Here is a 12,331-nt window from a genome sequence, read left to right on the forward strand (position 1 = left end):
AAGCTATTGCTGAGGAAGTCCATGGGGTTCCCACTCCATATGGTGGGGAAAGGGGCAATTACTGCGGACTAGTGCCCTAATAGGAGACCCCATACAGAATTCAGGTTTGTGGGGGATAGTGGGTGGCTCTAATTGGGTTTCTCTATGTACTACTCCCAAAGCAAGTCATGTTCTCACAAATGAGCTATGGCCAATGGATGAGGGGCAGGCAAAAAATCCTCAAAGCCAATGCCAGCTACAAAAGTGCCATGTGAATGCCTGTTCTGACTTTCTGGTGACATTGTAAATAAGAAGTGGGCAGCATTATGTCCCGTAAATGTAAACAAACTTGTTGGTCTTCGCGATTGACTGAACAAGAAGTGGGACTGAGTGGACTGTAGGCTCTAAAGTTTTGCATTGTTTTGTTTTTAAGTGCAGTTATGTAACAAAAAAATTTTTGTAAATTGCACTTTCACGACAAAGAGATTGCACTAAGAGGTGAATTGGAAAATACTGTGTTTGTTTACAGTGAAAATATTTTTAATCAAAAATAATTATATAAAGTGAGCAGTGTACTCTTTGTATTCTGTATTGTAGTTGAAATCAATATATTTGAAAATGTAGAAAAAGATCCAAAAACATTTAATAAATTTCAATTGTTATTCTCTTGTTTAACAGTGCGATTAAAACTGTGATTAATCACAATTAATTTTTTTATTGTGATTAATTTTTTGAGTTAATTACACGAGTTAACTGTGATTAATTGACAGCCCTAATTTCCATAGAGAATCTAAAATTTACAGAAAGGCGAAGTAAGAAAAATGCTACTTGAACATATTAGAGTTTGATTTATGGATATCTACTTTATGTATTTTGACATGTGATGTTGACCGTCATTTATAAAGCTTTATCTTTTCGAATCTCAGCGTCTACTGTCATTACATTATATTGTCTGACCCATCCATAATTTCCTCCAACTGTGAAAATTTAAATTGATCTTTAACAAAGCATAAAAATAAAGCAATATTATCAGACAAAATTATATAAAAAAGTAATGCTGCCAAGCCAACTGACAAGAGAGTCTACAAATATGGGTTTTGAACAATCTCTTTTGTTCTGGTTTGTTCATGTTTTGCTAGAAAGCAGCAAGAATACAAAATGTTTTGGAAACATGTTTACTAACTCTGTTTTTACTGTATCATAATACATAAGCCCTATTTTATTCATTTCAAATGTTGTGGGAAAATTCTACTTAGACCACAAATATAACCTATCAGTTTAGAGGCCAGTGTGACATGTCAGTTGTAGATTGTCTAGTAACATCTGGGTTTAGATTAGAAATTAAAATTCAGCTTTCACTATGGAGTTACTTTATTTTATTGTTTATTTATAGAGCCTGAGGAGATAAACCCTTGCTGGGTTTTTAAAGGTACTTTTAAAAAACAAAAAACATAAACTCAAATGAACAAGAAAACACTGAGCTTTTGGGCTCAAAATCACTTCTACATTTGTTCCAGATCCTCCAGTCCATATTTATTACTAGAATGGACTCTTCTCAACTTTTTTCCAAAGCAAGATTTTTGTGTTATTTTGCTTAAAATGCAAGGAGATTTGAGGGTTCCCTCACTACCCTTATAGTTTCAGTTGTGGTATTTTTCTTTCCTCCCAACTCCCTCCCCCAATTTTTTCTTCATACCAACTGCAAAGTGGCTCATCACAGCTGACCTTTCGGATTAAGGAAAGATGATGTCTTTGTTTCTCCTCAGCTGGCATGGATCATGGTGGAGTAATAAAAATTGATTCACCTCACACTTATACAAGTGTAAATCAAGCATAACCCTATTTGATTCAGTGGAGTTACATTTGTGTGAAAATGTAGTATGCAAGAAATGAATTAGGCTTGCTTCCTAAATCTTTCAGCTGAAGACTCTGCAGTTGCTAAAGTGTCTGGTCTTCCATTTATCAGGAAAAGTGGGAATTCAATAGCAGATCTAAGCTTGAGTTTCCCAATTTGCAGCATCTGATGTGGTGCTATTTGAATAATTGCCTCTGTGTTTTAGATATTGTGTGAACATGGCATTAGTGATGGGTTTGTAGACTTGTAATTTTCCCATACACCCTGCTTTTCATGTAACACTTGCAAAAGTAGATTACAAATGCCTCAGACCAAGATAACTTGTGATCTGCAGAATTCTGAAAGTGGGGGGTAGAAAGAATCTCAGCTGAATTTGTCAGACCCTTCTGCAGAATTGCAGTGACTCTGGAGCTGCACATCACAGGAAATATCCCTATGATATTCTACAAAAACCTCAGAATTCTCCCCCTCAAATAAATTTCTCTCTAATTTTCATAAACCCTTTATTTCCACCCACGCACCCTTTTTATTTCTTTATTAGTTGCTGCTTTCTCAGCCCAAACTTCTTGACCTGCTGGCCTTATGGTAGATGAACTCATACCAAAAGAAAAAGGGTGACAACAGTTTTAAAAAAATAAATATCTACCTAGCCCATGTACAATCACATCCTTAAGGAAATCTGCTAAAACATAGGCTGGATGTTGGTACATAAATCAGAGTTTCTTCGGGCAACCTCTTTTTACTTTCTTTTCTTGTCTATTCTTCCAGCTCCCACTTTATTTTTATTTTTGCATTCCAATCTGCTCTCTACATTCCTGTTCATTTCCCCCTTCCCTTTAAGTATTCTCTGCTCTTTTGTAAAAAGCATGATTGCATTCTGCAGCCATCCTCCAAACACTGTATTATCATTAGTGCAAGCCCAGCAATTACAACAGATTGAAAGAGGAGGAGGAACCCTCACCATGCCAGCCAAAGAAGAGGGGAAGTGCTACACTCCCAACCTCACCCTTATTTTAACTCCTGTGTAAATTGCAGTGCTTTGCACAGCTTATATGTAGTGCTAGATGTGACCGTGGTCGCTGGAGGGGCTATACTGAGAATGCTCAATCAGAGGCAAACTGCAAAGAATAGGGCAGACGATCCCCAGAACTGGTGGTTTATTCTATAACTAGATTTCATCAAGCCAATAACAAAACAGCTTCAGCAATACCTTACTGGTTTCCAAGATGTCAAAATACAGTTCCCTTTAAGAGACAACCAAGTCTAATATAGTGAGGGTTACTGAAAACCTTATTCACCATATATAAATCCCAAGAGATTGGACACATTTCCCACAAGGTCAATGAATATCTCAAAGACCCAAATACATGCTTACAGATGATTCTTATTAACTAAATCTTAGATTATTAAAAAAGAAAAAGAATTACTGTGGTTAAGAAATCATCCTATGTTTCAGACATGAATAAAGTTCTTAGGTCAGTTTCATAGCATAGATTGTGAGGTTGCTGATTTATAAAAATCCTTCTCAAATAAATTTTAAAGGTTATAGTCCAATAGACAGTCCATGTGCAGAGTGTGTTCAAATTCTTCCATGAGAAATTGCAGGGATAATCCAGAATAGACCCGGAGACCTCAGTCTTGCGACTTAGATTTTCCCTGACAAAGTTTAAATAGATCTGAGATAGCGAGATAGCAAGGATCAAGCCCGAAACCTTCTTTATAGCTGAAGTTCATCTGTGATCACAGCAGGCTTCATTGGCTGAAGAATAGGTAATGTGTATTGTTGCTTTGAAGTTCATCTCTGTTTCCTAGGCATAAGCCAGTAACTAGTTTCATTAATTAGTATAAGGAAATTAACCATCAAACAGTTCACAGTTAGTTTACTACAAACTTCAAATAGAAATGAAGACAATAATATTATTGCACCACAAGTCCCATCTAAATGATAATATCCCCTTTTGATCTCTGAATTAATAGATTACGGCAGTGGTTCCCAAACTTGTTCTGCTGCTTGTGCAGGGAAAGCCCCTGGCAGTCCAGGCTGGTTTGTTTACCTGCCGCGTCAGCAGGTCCGGCTGATCGTGCCTCCTGCTGGCCATGGTTCGCTGCTCCAGGGCAATGGGAGCTGCTGAAAGCGGCCACCAGTACATCCCTCGGCCTGCACTGCTTCCAGCATCTCCCATTGACCTGGAGCAGTGAACTGCGGCCAGTGGGAGTTGCGATCGGACGAACCTGTGGACGTGGCAGGTACACAAACCGGCCCGGCCCGCCAGGGGCTTTCTCTGAACAAACGGCAGAACAAGTTTGGGAACCGCTGGACTATGATAATGAAACATTATAGAAAGGAACAGAAGTTTAGTATCTACAAGCTAATTAGATCACATTGACAAACTTCTAACAAGATATAGGTAAACAGACAAATACAATTAGTGTCTAACATTAATTTTCTAACAATATGGGCCTCCATATCAGGATGCTAGTCTACTTAACATGGCCTGGCTAACTAACTACAAGGAATGGCCCCTGTTTAATATATCCTTAAAAGGTACTTTCAGGTCAACCAGCATACTGTTTACTTAACCCTCGCTGGCTCAGCATCACACTAGAGTTCTTTTTCCCCCCACAATGCCTATCCATTCCCTCTCATTTATTTCTTCTTCCTTCTAGGGCTCAGCATGCTTTTTCCTCTGTGTTAGTATCTCATCAATCTCTTCCTCGTGTTTTTTCTCTATATATCTTTTCTTCTTCCCCTTGGCCTTCGGGGGACGACTCTCTCCTGAGTCTTCATTTTCAACCCTTTTCCCAGTTACCCTCTTACCTCTATTCCCTTTTCCTTCCCAATTATTTCACTTCTCCACTCTCACTTTCCATCTCTTGGGTCACCTGATCACTCTTTCTCTGTCTTTCTCTAGCTTCCCCCACACTCACTCTTACTTTCCTATGTGCCTCAACGCACAGCTCCAGTAAAGGCACATGTGGATTCATCAATGCCTGATGCCTAACACACCCAGGGATGTGCTCCTGGGAGCCTCAGAAGGAAAACTAAGCCCTCCAGAGGAATCAGAAATTCTTTCTTCTAGAATATGAGAGATCAGACAGCAGCTCCCTCCCACCAGGCTACCATGACCCGCAGCAGCATTTGTCCTCAACCCTGCCATGAGACCAAGGGCCATCCAACCACCCCTTGCAAGACACAACTTCAACTGTTTCAGAACAACTGATTAATCATATTTTTTTTAGATTTGTTGAAGGTTATCTTTGTGATACATAAATATACCTTCCAACATTATTTTTTTCCTGTACCTGTTGCTCCATGAGAAATGTCTGGTTTTTGCTAGAAGACCCAGTGGGAGAGCAGAGAATTGCTGGGACTGCAATGTTACTATCAGCTGCAATCTGAGCTGTGGTGTTCCTGGTCCAGAGCTGGGAAGGAGGGAATGTTTGTCAGACTCCTTTTTTGTTTGCTTGTTTTTGTTAAAACCTGTTTAACTCAAAACTCCTGCTGAACTGTTGACAGAAGTTCTACATCTCCGCCCCTCCCCCTTCAAGTTAGAGCTGGGAAAGTGGCAGCTCTGATTTCATCTCATTATGATGTCCCTGTCTCTCTCACTCTGATCCTGTAATGAGCTCCATGCTCCTATGGAATCCAACTGACTTCCAGGGGGTTCTGAACAAGCTGAGTCATCTAGCTCCACAAAGCAGCTTGCAGGGTGGGGGCCTAGTTCTCCAGAAAACAGCAGCCGCCCAAGGCACAGTTTGATGTTCCTTATATTGTTAAAAAACAAACAAAGGTCCACCCTTTTCTTTAACTCTTGGTAAAATCTTTGAGGCCACCCTTATGTATCATGAAGAAGCAGTAAAGGGGACAGCTGATGGCCATAACCTTCCCTAGCCCTGCAAATAAATCCTTGATTTGCATAAAAAGCAAGTAACACAGATGTGAGGCAGGATATGCCTAGTGGAAATTCCAGTAGAATCCACCTTCTGTTTACTGGTTTCTACTGATCTCTTTTGGTTTTTACAAAAAATCTGTTGCCTCTTTTTAAAAACTAAGGCCCAATCCTGCAAAGATTAACGATGTTCTTAGTTTTTCCCTTGGTGAGCAGTGCTACTGAAGCCAAAGAGGCCACTCACAGTGCATGATTCAGCATGTGTGGGAGGATTTGTCTACATAGGGCATTATTCCAGAATTGCTTTTCTCAATTAACTTCATGTGTGGATGCTCTTATTCTGGAATAAGAACACCCAACCACAGAGTTAATTAGGAATGGTTAATTCATTTAAAATTCACACCCTACCTTAATGTTCATGTGTTGATAAGCCCTACATCTTTCAGTATTGCCAAGCCCAACTATTCCAAAATCATGAGTCAGCCCTCAAAAAATCATGAGATTGGCTTACAAAACATTAACATTTAAAAATAATACCTGCAGGTTCTTTGAATGTATCTTTTGTGCAGGAAACTTTCATGAATGGATTTATGTTTACAACCTTTTCTGTGCAGCCATGAGGGCTAATGTTTTCGATATGCTAGCCACAAGAGCTAAAAAAGGAAAACTGAGATTCTCAGGTAATAACATGACTCTATGCCTTGGGAACTAGAAGACCCCTTCCCCCCAAATCATCAGACTTGTAATAAAATAATGAGATTTGGCAAAAGGAGACTCTTTGCAGGATGGGGGCTTGCATATGAGCACTAGTGCCCACGTGTGTAGAGTGAATCACATGCATAAGTGTTTGCAGAATCAGGGGCTATTTAGTTCCAGATGGAACCACTATAGAATAAACCAGCTGAAAAACTTATTTTGAATTTTCCACTTGGGGTGGTAGACTCCATCCTCATACTAGATTAATTTGAAGGCAGGTTTTACAATATCTGCTTTTATGAGGAAGGGTTTGTTTGTTTTTGTTTGTTATTGCTCTTATTCATGTTGTCATAGCCTGGAAGACAGCCCTGTATTTATCAAACAATCATGCAAATCACACAGAGGAAAAGAGGAAGAGGAGACTATTACTTTTTTAGCTGAGAGTTATTGAGCTTAGAGATGGGCTGGAAAAACAAAGCACAGCATCAGATCCGTGTCAGCATTTTGGAACACCACAAGTTTTGAGGCTGTTCTGACCAATCCTGCAAACACAGACTCTGCATGTACTATCACACATGTGTGAATCTCACTGAGTTCAGTGGGATGGCTTCTGTGCTTAAGTGTACAAGTGTTTCCAGGATAAAGGTCTTGGTTTCGCATGTTACCGGGATAGGGTAAAAAAAGTGCAAATTTCAGAACAAGATCAGGGGCTGGATTCCAATCTCTCTCCCTCCTCCCCTCAGTCTCAGCTAGTCCAAATGTATGGATTGGTTTGAATGCCCGGTTGAACACTCTCCCTGATTATTTCTGTATTGATTTTTCATAAAAAGTACACCGCGCCTAATTAGGGTGACCAGACAGCAAATGTGAAAAATCAGGACAAGGGGGGGGGTAATAGGAGCCTATATAAGAAAAAGACCCCAAAATCAGGACTGTCCCTATGAAATCGGGATGCCAGGCCACCCTACGTCTAATTAACCTTCAACAAAATCTGGAGTCACATACTGTACTCAGCTGCTTTGACGGGAACAGGCAATAAGGTCAGGGCGGTGATTTCACCTCCCCTATACTACACACACCAGGGAGGGAGGTAAAAGCTCTCGGGAGCGAGCGGGTCTGAACACCAGGTTAGTAAGAACGCGGCTCAGCTCACCCGATGCGGGGAGGACTATGGCCAGCAGGGGGCGCTCCGGTCTGCGGCAAGCGGCAGAGGCGGGCGCTTCGGGACCCTGAGCTGCGTCCTCCCCGCGCTGCCGCTGCTGCACTTTGTTCCAGCAGTATTAGCAGCAGAAAGCCAGACCCGGGGGGAGCAGCGTTCAGCAGCAGAGCCGCGTACCCTGCGCGCCTCCTTCCCTGAGGCTGGTTCTCTATGCGCCGGAGCGAGCCCGCCTGGCGGGGGGACATTCCTTGGCCACCTCGCGCCTAGGGCTGGGGGGCTTTCCCTGCCGCCCTCCCCTCCAGCTCGCCCCCGGTGCAAGGGGAGCCTGGTGGCCGCACGTCAGCTGCTGCCTGCGAGGAAGGAAAACAAGCCCCTCCAAAGGTAAGAGGCTCCCAAAGGCGGCAGCAGCAGGGACTGTGGTGAGCTGGGATGTTCCCAGCTCATTGAATCCCCTTTTGTTCTCCTGTAACTCCCCCCGCCCCCACAAAGTGTGTGTGTTTGGTTTGGCATGGGCGCTTGTTTTTTAATATGGCGAATTGCAATGTCCACTGTCCCCCTCCCTTCCCCTGTTTCAACTGGTGTGGGGGGGTTAGAGACTGGAAGCCCTCAGGCTGGGAGCCTTGTGTGTGTTAGTCAACGATCCGTGTGTTTTCACGCCTTCGGGATCTGCCCAGTGACTCCTTCCCTAGCGTATTTCAGACCTGGGCTATCCAAGTAGAGTGAGAGTATTTTTTTTTCTCGTGGGGTTCCCCCCCCCTACACACACCTTGTCAGGGTGTTGGGGAGACAAACGCTGCTGATTGTGTGTCTACATTTTCCTGGTAACTTGAGCGGTAGCTGCTACACCTGCTCTCTGATCTTGTCAGCTGGGCTTCCACCACGGGAGGTTTGTAGCTGACTTTATTGTCCCCCTGGAGTAGAGGTGCTGTTTGAAGTACTGGTACCTGTGCCTTAATGTGGCTCATGTTACCAATTTGTCAATATCAGACAATGTCCTAACTAGGGGGATTGGGCAAGAGGGGCTAACAGTGTAAGACTAGTGTATCTGTTTTCTCTGTGTCCCTCTCCCCGCTTAGCAGGTGATTTGGCTCTTCCTCATTATAGTGCCACTTACTGTTTTTTCTGAAGGCAGCTCTTCTTGTCTGTGACCGACAAAATGCACTTTTTTTTGGTGGGATACCTTTGTCTGTCCCACTCCGTTTTACTCCTCTGTTGTCTCTGATCTTCTCTCTTCAACCTTTTCCCTTCTCTTTGTTATCTTTCCTTGGCACCCCCCCCCCCACTTGTTCTAGGCTCTAACACCAGTGGTGGTCTCATGGTCTGTCTTAAGGGATCCCCAGCAGAACTACATACACCATGATTTCCCGGGGGGATAAATATTTTTGGATTGGGCGTGAGCACTCAAAAAGCAATTCCACAACTGGGAATAAAGCCTGGCTTAAAACTGGTTGGTAGCAACCATAAAAGTAGCTAGAGGGACAGATTTTCCTACTACTACTTTGTTGTTCTCCTCCCTTTCCTCAGTTTTAATATCACGGTAGAACAGATGAAATATGAATAAAGATGAACACCTTTTGCTGTGAACTGCAGCTGTAAAATCCCGTTGACCTCAGCGGGATTGCATATATATAAGTAATAGTGGAATTTTCATTTAAAATGAAGACCAGAGAAGGACCTGTGTTCAGATGTATGCTCAGTAGGGGGGGTTTCTGACTTTTTTCCGTAGCATGGGCCACATCTTAACAGGGTGTCTCTTGGACATCTCCCCTCCCATTTCTGATCATGTGGCCCTTCTATTCTTTCCATTTGCCCTTGCACAACAGCCTATGTCATCTACCAAAGCTGCTTATGTGGGAAGGTAATGTTAGCCAAACATTTGTGTACTTAGCAGCTGGAAACGAGGCGAGTAAGTACCATATGCCCAAGCACCTCTCCATGGACCGGAGCAAGTAGTTCACAGACCATTGTTTGACTACTGCTGCATTAGGCCATATGGGAGATGAGTTTGGCATTCTCAGCTTAGTTTTTAATGACCAGTAGGGGAGCTGAGATTTTTTTTAAAGGTTAATGTGACATAAGAAAGGGGCTCTGCATTCTGTCTTGGTGTCCATGCTGTTAGTAAAACGTTTGTATCGATAATGACCAGGTTTGGTCTAAAGGACATCATGGAGCTAAGTGCCAGGTATCTTCTTTGTACAATGACTGTCTTGTACACGGCTAGTGAATAAGTGTTGTTTGGCAGATTTGTATCTTTATTCAGGGTAACGTGATACTTAATTCAGACCTCGCACTAGGGCAAACTCACTTCTGGCTTTTTTTTTCTCCCTTTTTTTGTATATTTTATTGGCCTGGACTCTCTTAACACAATTGTCTTTGAACATTATTTTTATTGTACAAGAAGTTATGAAACCCTCTAGGATTACACTGTGTGTGTGTGTATGTATGTATATACTGTGAAGTTTTTGTATCTGACTCTTCATGGTCTTTGATCTAAAACTTTTTGAATGGTTGTATCTGACAGATGAAATTGGGAAGAAGTAAATACAAATAAATGTCCAATTAGAAGGAATACACTGTGATTGAAAGTTACCAGGACATAAATAAATTATTATACAGAATGAACAGTTATTCTAATGATACTCCCGTTTTTAATCTCTGCATTTTGCCATACAAGTAATTCTTTTCAGTCAGATGTTAACTTCATACATGAAATATGATTTTCAGTCCAGCTGGAAATGTATCATAGGCTCATAGAATATCAGGGTTGGAAGGGACTTCAGGAGGTCATCCAGTCCAAGCCCCTGCTAAAAGCAGTACCGATCCCCAACTAAATCATCCCAGCCATGTAAAATCACTTCTGTTAACTGCAGCATTTTTTTCCTCCTGTGGGTGAAAGTTAAACATATAAAGTTAAATAATTGGTGCCTCCAGAGCCTAAATATATCAAAATGTCTCCTTTTGCAACTGTAGTGGAATAATAGAAAACTTGAAGGCACACATGGTAAGGACTGCAGTTACAGAATACTTGCTGACTTTCATTTCAGTGAGTAGTATTTGCTTCTCTATCATCCTTGTCTCAAGTACTGTGTCATCCAGTAAACTGGGAGGCCTTGTGTCCTTGGTCCTCCAAGGTTTTTCTCTGAGTATTACAGAATCTCTTCTCTTTAACATGAGTGGCTGGTAGCCACCAAGAAAAGTGATTTAACACCTTTGAATGATGCTGTTTCAATCTTCTGCTTAGAAAAAGTTCCAGTGGTGCTTTACACTGCTGTGTGTATTGATTTTCCTAAAGTGGCTGGGGTACACCACCTTCATGTGGCGAGGCTTGTTTTTTATATTTTCTTTGGTACAAAATTTTCCATAAACTAATATTGTGTCTGTTTGCCACGGAGATCCAAAGTTTTCAAACATCCTGGCTCTGAGTTGGTTTTCCAAGTATGCTATGCAATGATTTGCAACTACACGGCTTTTAGCCATCTTTTTTTATCTGTCTTTATTAATGTGTGTTGCAGTTATCAATGGCTTTAACCTTCTTGAAGCTTTTACCTTTTCGTTATTTTCCCTATCGCAGTCTCTAGTTAAAGGGTCACTGTCACTTGAAAATCACCTTTTTGTCTGAAAATCTTGTACTTACTCTAGTTATGAGGAATAGCTATGTTTCTGATCCTGCAGACACATACACTTATTAAACTTAAGCAAGTGAGTGGTTTTGCTTAAATCAGTAGGACTGCTGGTGTGCATAAAATTGAGCATTTGTGCAAGTGTTTGCAAGATTGAGACCTTTGGTTGCTCTAACTGAAAGATTAGAGAAAATATTTTAATATGTTTGTACATTTGATACCTTTGTGAAGAGTCAGTTTTGCTGTTCCCCTGTAAAATTAGTAATTTTATTCCTTGTTGAAAAGCTCTCAATTAACATTAATGTGGGAGCAGAAAAACTCTACTCGTCTTATAAATATATATTAAATCCAGGATATGAAATCCAGGATATTTTATATATATTTTAAATCCGGGATATACAATTTAAAGGCTGCTGTGTCAGAAACTAGTAGGTTTAAAAAAAATAGCCCTTATCAGCTTGAACTTTGAGCTCATCTCCATTTTGATCTGAGACCAGAATTCCCACAAAGTCTAATGCACATACAAAATGTCATAAATAGTCTCATTGTGACGGAACTGCTCATATGCTTAAAGTTAAGCACTGTGAGGCCAACTGGCAAGAGGGTTACAGAATGTCCTGATTCTGGTATGTACATTCTGGTTCACCAAAGAGGTCATGTAAGGTCTTAAATAAAAGCGGGGTCACACTCACAATTAATATCATTGTGAAATGTATGTACAGACAATACTGTAGGGAGTAATGTATTTATCCTGAAAATATTTTGTAAAGTCTGCATCAAAGCAAGCTTGACAAACAGGTTTTCTATCAGCTGAGGGATGTTTATTCACCTGTCTCCCTGTTGAGATGTAAATTAAGTATTGTCTCATTCACAATGGGTCTCTCATCACTGAGCTAAGCTTAATGTAAAAATTCCAAAAATGAACTAAGAGCTAGAGAAACACAGCAATGGAAGAGAATCTTCTCTTGTTATACACTTCAAAGTTTTACTGAACTGTATTCAGCGAGCAAAGATACCCCATCCTGTTACCACTGGGAAATAAAGGGGTGGTGTGTTTACATTCATGAAAATGGGATCTCAACCAACCTTGGTTGAAATGCTCCAGAGGACCCTGGGGGTGAAGTAAAGCTAA

At 41.2% G+C, this 12,331-nt stretch overlaps 1 protein-coding gene and 1 long non-coding RNA gene across 9 annotated transcripts in view; one reads left to right on the top strand and one right to left on the bottom strand.

Moving 5' to 3' along the window:
* Positions 1–962: 962 nt before the first annotated feature.
* LOC120382993 lies at positions 963–5,804 on the bottom strand. The gene is made up of 3 exons (XR_005588317.1): positions 5,445–5,804; positions 5,138–5,257; positions 963–3,642 (listed from the first exon to the last, which is right to left on the bottom strand). It is a non-coding gene; the product is annotated as an uncharacterized LOC120382993 (long non-coding RNA).
* A 1,612-nt stretch (positions 5,805–7,416) lies between these two features.
* The window catches only part of EPS8 (epidermal growth factor receptor pathway substrate 8), a 205,869-nt gene continuing 200,954 nt past the window's right edge, over positions 7,417–12,331 (top strand). For 5 of the 8 annotated variants that reach the window (XM_039545132.1, XM_039545164.1, XM_039545155.1 and 2 more), the window contains exon 1: positions 7,558–7,960. The gene's annotated coding sequence lies outside the window, so the exon portion shown is untranslated. The other 3 variants (XM_039545122.1, XM_039545152.1, XM_039545172.1) reach the window with 3 other exon arrangements.

Source organism: Mauremys reevesii, linkage group 1, assembly GCF_016161935.1.
Source record: "Mauremys reevesii isolate NIE-2019 linkage group 1, ASM1616193v1, whole genome shotgun sequence".
Lineage (NCBI taxonomy): Eukaryota > Metazoa > Chordata > Testudines > Geoemydidae > Mauremys > Mauremys reevesii.